This window comes from Charadrius vociferus, unplaced genomic scaffold, assembly GCF_000708025.1.
Source record: "Charadrius vociferus isolate BGI_N301 unplaced genomic scaffold, ASM70802v2 scaffold363, whole genome shotgun sequence".
Lineage (NCBI taxonomy): Eukaryota > Metazoa > Chordata > Aves > Charadriiformes > Charadriidae > Charadrius > Charadrius vociferus.
This window is the reverse complement of record NW_009647942.1, coordinates 1772494-1784375: the sequence shown is the minus strand read 5'-3', so window position 1 is coordinate 1784375 and position 11882 is coordinate 1772494. Positions and strand designations below refer to the sequence as shown.

At 34.0% G+C, this 11882-nt stretch overlaps 1 protein-coding gene across 1 annotated transcript in view; it reads left to right on the top strand.

Annotated features, from left to right (window-relative positions):
* TBC1D22A (TBC1 domain family, member 22A) overlaps positions 1-11882 on the top strand; it is a gene marked incomplete at its 5' end in the record, with an annotated part of 176622 nt that overhangs the window by 139680 nt on the left and 25060 nt on the right. The window lies entirely within an intron of this gene.

Genomic DNA, 11882 nt, shown 5'->3' with positions numbered 1-11882 from the left:
AAGAGTATTTACTTCAGGTCCCTACGTTTCAAAACCTTACATTTTTCCAGCAAAGAGCATATCGGGGAGTTGTTTGGAATGGGATTTCAATATGGTAAATAGGCAAATCATTTGCATACCCCTGTAGAAGTTCAGTTATGTTTGTTAACTGGTGACAGTTCACTTTCATAGAAATATTTTATATTGAATTTTACCCTGTGATACATGTGCAATGCCTGAAAGGCCTTAAAGTCCTGTTTACAGGCTGACTGTAAACAAACCACGCTGCAAAGCCCCCCGCCGTTGCCTGCCCCAGGGACATGGCCCGTTACCAGCTTATTTTCTCTCCATCTGACTGAACTCTGTCGCCCTGTACAAATCAACCATTGTGTAAATTTGTGTATCGTTTCAATCTGGTTTATCTTTCTTCATAAAACGATTTATTCAGAGCACTTTAACTGTCATTGCCTATATTTGCAATAAATAAATGCCTAAGGGCACAACATAACAACTTTAATTTATACTACCTGCTAACACTGTCAGATTTTCTCAATTTATGGTATTTTGTCAAAAACAACTTTAATGTTGGCAGCCATGCCTCTCAACTACAATTGTTCACTGTTAATCCTTCCTATTAAATTTTTCCTGTTGATTTCCTGCACCAAAGTTTGTAATTTTCCCCTCTCTACTGAATCTATTATAACTATGTTTAAAGTAAATAATAATCCCAAGGTATAGTACTATGAAGGTTTGTTTTGTTTTCCTAATATATGCAGATTTGTTTACTTACTTAATAATTAAGGGATTTCTTTATGGTTTAATTTCTTTATAGGCTATATAAACTAGACCATAAAGTACATAAATCAGGAATATACTGGAACACATTTATCAGACTGCTTTGGCTTGCTTACAACATAGAAATGCAATTAGGAATTTTGAGGATCTGTAGACTAGTGCTAGTTTTATGACTATATGTGTTATCACTAAAAGGCTCAGCTGCCTTTATTGTGTAACATGACCTTTTAAAATGACTAAACTAAAGTGTTATCAGTTATCAGTATATCAGAAATGATACCTTTCTCCCACAGGCAAGAATAATATCCATTATTCTTCTGCTTTGTTAATAATAGTTGTAGACCATTGCCTATTCTTCAAAGTAGTAGGCATTTAAACTACATTGGAAAATTGGGAAGTTCAGTATATGCTGTCAGAGTACTCTGATTGCATTAAATTCACGTGATTGAGAAGTCACAGCTATAGTACATTTTGTAGTGAATTTTTTTGTTCTGTAAACTGTAGCAAGAATCATCAGAATGTGCATCCAGTCATTTCTCTTGCATATAGTGTGTGTTGCATTTGTTTTTCTGCATATGACAGAGATAAGGGAAGTCTCTCCTAATCATCAGTCAGAGGGCCTGATTCTTTAGTACTAGCTGTGTAAACTAGTGCTCTTCTTTTACGTGTCTGTTTGACCTCTTTCAGTAGAATTAAAAAACTTACAGGAATTTTAAGGCAGAATAATGTTCCCAGAGCATCAGGTGTGGTGATATGCCAGGGGAGACACTGAGCAGGTTTTGAATCAAGGACCAGTTTTAAAGGATTTGGTTACGCAATACTTTTTCTTATTATTTGATGAAGTATATTATTAGTAGTGTTAAAAACAGGACAATGATAGAACATAATCTTTGCTCTTAAGAGGTCCGTTTCCAATCTTATAAGTATGTATTGCTGCAACCTAAGCAATCAGTAAAAGTATGATGTTTATTCTTCCTCATGTGAACAGATTAATTAATAGACTTATATACCAAATATTCAGCCCTCCATGATAATAGTTCCTTTTTACAGACAGCATGTGTGTGTGTGGTTCTTGTTTTGGGGTTTTTGTTGTGTATTGTTGTGTAGCAGAGAAAGAAATTTTGCAATTGAAGGAGTTAGGCTGGCTGGACTAATACTTGGGAGGGATACAACTTGAAAACTACTTGATATTTGGTTTACATCTATAGAATTAAATATTATGGTGTCCACCAAAGTAAGTTTTGATGAGGGAAATAGAGGAAGAAATTAATGTTTCAACTCAGGTCTCGAAATGTTCAAATAATCATGTGTATATATTATATGTATATATTGTAGGTATACATGTATATAAATAAAAAGTATATATAAACTTGTAACGCAAGCATATAAAATTGTGTTGATGCCAGTCCCATATTTTTTGTCTTTGAAAGAATGTAACAAAATAATTTTCTCACTGTAAGATGATAATCAAGTCATGATAGAAGTTGTCTTCATTTTAATCTATTTGAACAAGTTGTTCTCACTTCGTCTATTGGTCAAGTATAAAATGTCAATGTAGACCTCCTCTAAATCATGAGATTTGCAGGTTAACATAAGTTTTAGCAACAGACAAGTAAGGAAAAAGGGGATGCTTTATATGTAAATCTAGAGCAATTTACAACATTATTTGTAGAAGTTATCTCATGTTTCTGCCTTATGAAAACTAGGAACTCTTGACTTTCCACAGATTATTCCATGCCACTTGTCCATTCCATGTCCTTATAAATTGTTCCTCTCTGACTACTGTAAAATACAGTACACTGGAGAACCAAGGACAACTATTTCAAAATGTGGTGTCCCAACAGAAAACATTTGATTTTAGGAAGCTGGGGAGGGGGGAAATGTCAAATGTTTTTGTTTCACTAGGAGTTTATAGTTGCTTACATTTTGTCCTGCTAAATAAAGGTATCAGTAACCTTTATAGTAAGTTTTGATCCCATTTTGAAATTTGCTATTTAATGCAATGAGCTATGCGATGCAACGTTATGTAATGAGGGCAAAAATTATTACATGCAATTTTCAGCTTTCATTTTTTGATGGCAGTGAAACTATACCAATATGTTTTCAGGTAGGCATTTTAAATGCTTCATTCCCATGTATAATACAAAGATTAATATTATTGAAAAGAATGATAGTGATTTAGTAATAGCTAGAGCTTGTTATTCGCTCATGGTTCTCACTTCGGGAGAGTCCGCTTTACCTACACAGGATGCTCCACAAACCCAGGTATAGAAAGGTAGTTTGGGTAGCTCTGTAGCTCTATTCATACCTCAAATTAGCAGTTTTTACTTCACATGTGGGGGAACAGAGGACACAATGGGCAAACTGTAAATGGAAGACCTTTTATTCCTAGCTCAGATTTTCCTTCATAACTGATACGATGTTTTATAGCATTGAACAGGTCATTCTTGGCTTATGATATTTCTGTCAATGGTATAAATGTTCTGTCTTAATTCACTGGTTCCATATTAGTGCCAGATTGAAAAAAGAAAAAAAGCAGTAAGTTTAATATAGATAAAAATACATTATTTTTTATAATGTAATAAAGAATGACTTGCGATGTGAATGCAAAATGTGAAATTCATTTAATTTCTACTATCTAAGGTTAAGTAATTAAAGATGCAAGTAATGGAGACCTTTCTATTCATCAGCATGTCTTAGACTTGGACTTGTTGTTACTCATTTTCTTAACTACAGCCAGAGTTGCAGAATTCTCCTGAATTCTTGAGATGTGAATCGTTGATGCTGTTAAGTGCTTAAGTATTCAAGCATGATTTTGAGCATATTTATAATTAAAATATTAATAGAAAATATGGCTGTTGAGTTTAATGGTGTTGTATACAGGGTATCTGAAAGATTTTTAAGGAAACAGGACTTCAGGGACTAGATTCAGCTGTCAAACTGAATATAAGCTAGTTGTAGTGTTGGACTGATACTGGTTTAACGTTTAGATATTACAGATTTAGTCCAAATTTTCAGTTTAAGTAAGTTATCATTTTGTTGACATAGCTGAGCTATAAAAATGTACTTGATATGTTGTGGTAAGAAATCTGTCTTGCAGATTTTTTTCTTCATGATTCTAAGATACAGGCTTTTCTGTCTGTCTAACAGACATTTTCTCTCAGGCTGTCATCAGCTCACATCTTTATTGCTGCAATGTCCTTTTCTTTGGCTTTGACAAATGCATTTTTGCTTCATTTATATTCATCCAGACAGCAGAGAAGCTGTAAAGACCATTTTTCAGTCCATCATTTTTTCTTGCTTTGCTTCTTCCTTAGCTCCCTTTCCTTTATAGCACCGAGGAAAACTTAGATGCTTCCTCTTTCAAGGCCTTTAATGGACTAGTACCAACACCTTACGTGTCATCTCATATTCAGTGTTCAGATGCTGACTGTCAGTTTATCAGCCAGTGATGACAGCCTCATCACGCACCTGAGCTCACAAGAAAGTATCTGTGCTGTTTCCCTGGTTCACCATCTTACTTAAATGGAGCACCTAACGCAGACACTCTGTTTCTTTCCTCTAAATCCTTATGTAAGATCTATTTTTCTGCAATACCCAGAATAGATTTGACAGGTAGGCTTGAGTCTGTTAATAGCACTTACATGTTGTCTAGTTTTGTGTTGGTTCTTTTTACTTTTCTGTGAATTTGTTATCTCTTGTTTTATACTTGAGCCATAATATCTTTGGGGTAGTGACTGTCCTATATTCTGCTTTATATAATCTTTAAAATAATGATTCTTTAATCATTATTTTATATAAATCCTAAGGAGTGATTCTCTTTGACCTCATGACCAAAATGAATATGTGCACAATTTATCCTATTAAAATCTAGATAAATGCTCTTGATTTTTTCAAATGTTTGTTTATGGTGAAGTACAAGCTTCAAATTAGTTCAAATGATAATGTGAACCACCCATCTTACTACGTCATACGATCAATACAATTTTAAGGAAATTAAGGTTATTGTTATTACTTGTGTAAATATTCATGCCTTATGAAGTTGTTGTCAGGTTTATTCTTAGATTAAATTTTAGAGTTTGTATATGTTGGTTTAAAATGGATGTCTGTTTTGGAGGATAGTGAAACATTTCACAGTGCCTGCATTTGAATGAAAGTCAGATAGAGGGTGACTTTGAAGTGCATCTTTAGCTTAGTGATGGAGTGAGCACTGTCAACACTTTTGATTTGTTTTGCTTTTCCTTCCCTCTTTAATAATCACAATTTGAATCAGTGCAGGGTTAGAAGGTTCACTACTACTTACCGCTCTTTTTAAATCTCAGCTGACTTGAACACTTTGCTCCCTTCTTTCACATAAGACTAGAGAAGGCCCAGGTTAATGCCTCCTGATTTAGGGTAAGAATACACTACTGATATTTCAAGTCTCATTTAGCACATGAGCTTGCCCTTTTAGTCTTTTTGCTCACATTTGTCAGCATTTTTGGGGTGTGAAAGCAATTGTTTGTACCTGTGGTCTGTTTTCTGCCTATTAGATTCCAAAGTTCCTGAAGGTTCGTGTTATTCCCTGAAATATAGGAATAACACTCTGTTTGTGAACCCTTGACATCTAAAGGTTACCGGCTTGTGTTACTCCAGGTCTAATGTCAAATTAAAAAAAAAAAAAAGGCAATCAAATAAAATAAAATCTGATTCTGTACACCTGTCAGAGTTTGTATTTGCTACAGCTACACAAGTTAAATAATGTAACTTTGCACCCTAAAAATGGAATTAGTAGATGGTTACAGAGGTGACAGAATAACAAGATGCTTGGAAGACTGCTGTCTGCATGAGTAACAAGCTTTAGTTTAAAAAGTTTAATATAAATATCCTTCCTAGTGATTATCTACTATAGAAATATGGCATATATCAGAAACATGATTTTATACCAAGCTTTTATGCTCAAATACAGTAATATGGGTTTCCCTAATCTTTTGTGATCTTGTTCCTAGTTTATGATGTGAGTTTTTAAATAGTTCCTTTTTCTGCATTAAAGTACAGTACTTCTTACTTCGTATGATATGAGGCATAACTAATAAATTTATTTTTAATTTAGCTTCTCGGTGAGTACTGTGCTAGAAATTTAGTTCCCATTGCTACTGCAGTAAAAATAAATGTTTTTCAATTAAAAAAAAAAAGGGTATTGTTTCTGAATGGATTAGTTTTCTGAACAGAGGAGTGTTTATCCCTCTGAAAGCTCTATGAGATGGTTTTGTGGTCTGGATCCTGCACACTCCCTCTTCCATGTATAGTAACTAACAGGGTCTTTCCTGTGAATGTACCAAAACCTGTAAAGAGTTAAGGACTGTGAACGTGGAAATCTTTCTAACTTTAAAAAGCCTGACAACTAACATTGCTGTAATTTTATTCCCTGCTGTGAGCACTTTTGGAAGACATTCAGTATATTGTCATGTGTTGCGAGAAACTGGAAGCTGTGCTGTTTTAGACTTTGAACATCATAGCTGGCAATCTAAAGTGGTTGGTCCTTAATCTTCAAGTACTGGTAGTAGACTACTGGGAGTTAGCACTGCTGAATCATTTATATTCAGAAGAGCCAATTTAAAATAATTAAATTACTGACATTATTTTTGCATGCAAAAGTCTTAATCAACAGGGAATGAGGTGACTAGTGAAAGTTGTATCTAAAAACAGTCTTACAGGGGAAAGAAAAACATCGGGTGTCCATTAGTCCTGATTTCAGCTATTACAGTCTGAATTTAGCTGTTCTTTTAACAAGTCTACTCAACTTGGTCAAAAGCTTCTGCATCTTTTGATCATCATGAATATCTTCACTTGATCACCACATATGAGTATATTGTAAATTAAACTCAGAGACATTTTATCATACTGTCTTAGAAATGCAAGTTTTGTCCCACAGAAATTATTATTGCAAAATTTTAATATTAAACTAAAATATAATGGATAGACTGTATGTCATCCTTCTTTTCACTTTGAGAAACTAGTAGTGCTTGCCTTGTACCAGGAGGAGGAGTTGCCCTCTGTCTAGAAAGTTACTGGAAGATTCTAACCAGTTTATATAGTACACTAAAAATGGTTTAAGAAGCGTGAAAAAGGAAATAAAACTTCTAACTCTACCCTTTCTTATCTCTGAAGCTTCAGTGTGGCTTTCTGTGATCCTTTTTCTTCTGATGAGACTGCAGGCCTATTTTTCCTATTTTATACATTGTTTTTCCTCAGAAGCTTCGCATTACACGTGAAAAGCTGAGAATAGAAATCATAAAAAAAACCCAACAAAAAACCCCCACTTTTGGTTTATATTTTATTCAGCTACCAATGTGCATATTTTTATACCTGAATTCACACCTCTTTCTTTCTTTTGCTTGAGTTTACAGGGCAAGAGATCATAGTACTAATACATTACTTATGTAATTTTTAAATTCTGACTTTTTAAAAAATATATTTAATTTATCTCCAGTCATACAGATAAGGTTTGGGTTCTGTATCTGAATATGAAATCTGCACGTCCGTTTTTGTTACCTTCTTTCCATCTAGCCCTCTCTCCCAGAAGTCATAGTTACTCCTCAAACTATTTGGAAGAGTAGTACATAGTAACATTGCAAGTTATAGTGCAATGATGTTGAATTACAAATAGCTTGAATATATGTATTTGCTGCTGAAACTCAGAAGTTACTCTGTGCTGTGAACTAGTCGAATATTATCAGATAAATCACAGGAGTCAGTGAAAACTAGGCCTTGCTCTCTCCAAACCAATTGAGCAAAAATAGAAGTCCTTGGGTAGTAGATTTAGCAGCCTATGGAAAGAGGTAAATACCTGATTACTGCAGCCATGACTTACCATGGGAGATCTGTCTAGTTTTTAATAGACCCGTCTTCTACTCTAGAGAATATTGTTTGAGGGGGAAAAAAAAATCATTTGTACTGAAATAGGATTGTGAAAACAGAAAGAAATTTTCAAAATGCCTCCTGAAGGAGGCTGGCTCTACAGGGCCAGCATACTGTATCAGTAGGACTTCTTGTCTTGGAATGCAGCATGAAAAGTAGAAAGGTGAAACCACGGGCCTTCAGGTTTTGGTATTGATATAAGTGGAACAAATATATTTTCTTCATTTTTTTCAACTTTTATAAATATTTGTAACTGTACTCTTTAGTATGAGTGTTGAAGTTTTGTAACTTTATTTTTATTTTTACCCTAACCTACTTCAAGCGTAGTCTCAAGGCAGATGGCTTTTATCAAGTCATTTATTACTTAGGAGTTTGATAATCTGAAAATCAAAATACGGGGACATAGTAAGAAGTGCCTTCTTCCCCAGCACGTTAGCTGAAAACATCTAAAAGGAGACAAGGTACATCACTGTAAAAGCTGCAGTGGCTGTTTCGGGAGGAAATGTGTAAGAGGTAAGAAGAATACAGAGAATTTTTTTCCAGTAATTGCTAGCTACCTTTTCTTGCAAGTAGGTGGGGAGTATGCTTGAAGAGCAAGTGTCTTATGGAATCCTGTGTCACTTATCAGAACAATTTAGAGACATATTTTGACTCATGACTCACAAACGTGAGTAATACTTCTACATTTGTTTATTATTTAAAAAAAATAAATCTTAAGAAAGGATATGGTAATTTACAATACTGAATGCCCCCCCTCCCCTTTAAATGTTCATGCCATTGGAAAAATTGTGTTAAGACAGTGTTTTTCTTCAGTTCGTTCCAAATTTAGTTACTATTTGAATAGTGTACTTTTGTGATAGTCAGGGAATATGTTGCAACTTTAGATGATGCATCAAATTAAAAAGTTCAAACATGAGCACTGAAAGTGCAATGTTATGCTTGGATTTCATGTGCAATATACGGTAATTCATTAACTTCTACCCCTTCTGTTATGCAGAACAAAATCTTTGACAACAGATTTAGGGCATTTGACAGCTGAGGTTGTGATTCTGTATATTTAGTAGGACCGAGTTGTAATGTTTTCCTGTGTTCTTCAAAAAGAACAAAGCAACTATATGACAAAATTAGCAATCATTTCTACTTGCTAAATCAGTTATATGTGACGTTAACTTCTACTCATCTTCCTTATTTTTCAAATATTAATCTTTTAAGTAACAAAAGAAAGATGTTAACCAGGTGCATGGTTCAGTACAAATATTATGTGTAGATATGATTCATGTTACAGAGGCCAGTTAGATTGAAATTGGGTTACATTGTGTAGTTAGGCTTAAGGTTTAATGAAATAAAGCCAATCCTGTGAGCCAGATCTACATTAGAAATAAAGTCATTCTAAATTACGTTTGTAGTCAGTGGAAAGACATGAGTGTGAGTCAGTCACTTTTGATCTGACCCTACCCTCTGCAAATATTTATTTCACTGTTAATTACGAAGGCTCATGGAATTGGCAGAAATTAGAATTAATCCATTAAATGCCTATGTTTAGTGGTCTGAATATTGAAAATTCTTTGAAGACTTCCTTGAAGGTTTGAACATCTCTTTGGAAGCCCAGATATCATTTCCTGTACTGACTGTTGCCAGAGATGTCAGTCAGGAGGAGGGAGGGAAGCTCCCAGGAGCAAACCAGTGGAGACTGCCGAATACAGGGGAAGAGATACTGAACATAATTCCACTTGTAAAATGTGCTGTTGTGTGGAGAAAAACTGTTGAGCATAGTGTTTATACAATTCGTGTTGCTTGAAAGATATCTTTAAATCCTGAATGTTTTCCTGGGAAAGAAAAGGTATCTGTTTCTTTAGCATGCATTTGTTCTTTGGGACAGTTACTTGACTATGAGAGTCCCGTGTCCTCCCCCTTTGTGTGCAGCTCTATTATTTTATTCTTCTTATTATTTGAGTTTAAGGAATTTAGTATTATTGCTTTGAATACAATACGGTTTTGGTGGAAAACACATCAATGTGGTAGTAACGGGAAGATGATTTTAAAATGTACAAACAATAAGATATCTAGTTTCTGCTTCTGAACATGTTAATTTTAACTCTTGTTTGGTAATGAATTTTATCACTTTACTGTAACTGAGTGAACCTTGGAGTGCATTTTCATTTTACTTATATTTGTTCTGTAAAATCATACTACATATTCTGTATACTGTTGCCAATAATTGATTTAACATACTTTATTATATGTTTTAAACCTTTCCATTACTACCCATTTTGTGTAGTGACTAATTAGCATAGCAACCTAAACATATCACTTGGTCCCTGCCTATCTACCATAATAGTCTCTTCAGAATCGGGGTTTCTTGAAGAAGGAAATAGAAAGGATTACAAAAAACAGAGGACATGGAGAGTTGCCTGAATGTATAACTTTAGAGATCATTCCAGTAACAATGGCATAGTAATAATTTCTTTCTCAAACTCTGGGTATCATAAAAACTGTAAGATCCTAACACTTCAGTCTTGTAAAGCTGACTACCTAAAGTTACATATCTGCAAAGTTCTGCAGTTTACCAAAATCTTTATTTCATTGTACTCCTTGAAAATTGCGTATTTCGAATGTGATTAGATTGATCCCATTAACCTTGCAGTGCCATTGGTCAGCTTTTCCTATTTGCCCCAGGAATTAATTCTCAATTTTTAATGGAAATTGCTTGGTGAAATTTGTGCTAGATTAAGTGCTCTTTTTTCCTCTATTGTTTTCATTAATGTTGTTGTTTTAATTTCAGGAAAATGTTTAATATGGTTTTATGTCCTGTACTTGATTGTTTTGTTGAAGGTCGTCCTTGCAGAATGAATTGACACCCAATAAATAGGCCCAGATGTAGCAACAAAAATTAATAGCAAATGCAACTTTTGGAGTGAATGAGACTGGCCTGAACTGAATGTAGTGTAATCATTATTGTTTTAAAGGTTTCTTTGTGAACAGTGTCATAGAAACCCTAGTTTTCAGGTCCATGCATAAGCTATTTAATGATGGATAACAACATTTTCCTGAGGTGGACTTCTTTTTTCCAAGTCTTTATATTCTGAAACTCTAAAAGGACAAAATGTTGCTGTGGTTAACTGATGCTGGATTTTGTAGCATATTGTGCTGCTGTTGTTGGAGTAAACTGCAAAGCAGAAATGATGCAAGTGTCACTCATTGGACCTATGGCAATCATATAAAGTGATTTCTCCAGTTATTTTATTGGTATCTATAGTGAGAAACTCTGTAAGTTTCTGTCTTTGTCACTATATCTAACTTCAATCTTTGCTGAATTATATTTCTCAATAAAAGACTCAGAAGTGATTACAAAAAGTAAGATGAAAGTCTGTAAGTTATTTTACAGCAGTGCAAGTGACTTACTGTCATCCAAATGTTTGAGATCAGAAAATAATTTTACAATGCTGTTTCTAATGTGGGTTACATGTTTTACTGTTGGTTGTGGGTTTTTTTTAAAAACAGAACTGTAGATGTATTGTTGCAACTGATAGCACCCGTATGTATTTTATGTCTCTCCACATTATCAGGATATTACATAGAGTGACGATAGATCTTTTTTTTTTTTTAAAAAAAATCCCCAAACTAATAAAGTTTTTTTCAAGATACAGAGGATCCACAGCTTTTTTTTATGTACAACTACAGAACATGCAAGGCAAAATGGTTTAGCAAATCTTTAGTATTCAGAAAAACACATATCATTAATGCTACTAGTGTGCAAACAGCATAATGAATCCCAATTTATGACAATGTAATATTGTCCTAGAACTCATAAATCATTAGCTTAAACAAAATCAAGTTGGTAGGAAGCTTTTTCCCACCAACTCTTTAAGAGATAATCACATGAAGAGTAAAAAAGCTGTTTAGGGACAGAGGACTCTTGATAGTCTCAAACAAATCTGGTCATTGTGTCAAAAAATTTATTTAAATAACTTTTGCTAGACTTTTAAAATGATGGTTTGGGCACAATTTTGTAATTACATTTAAGTGAGAAGCTGAAATAATTAAGTAGTTCTGATTGCATCTGAAAATGACATTGAATGTCATAAATGAAATAGAATTATATTTCACTTAGCCTATAAAAAAGAATGACAAGTATATACATAAAATACAACGGGTATGATGAAGAATATCATTTGTATAATAAGCCTTTGGGAAAGATGCAAGAGTAA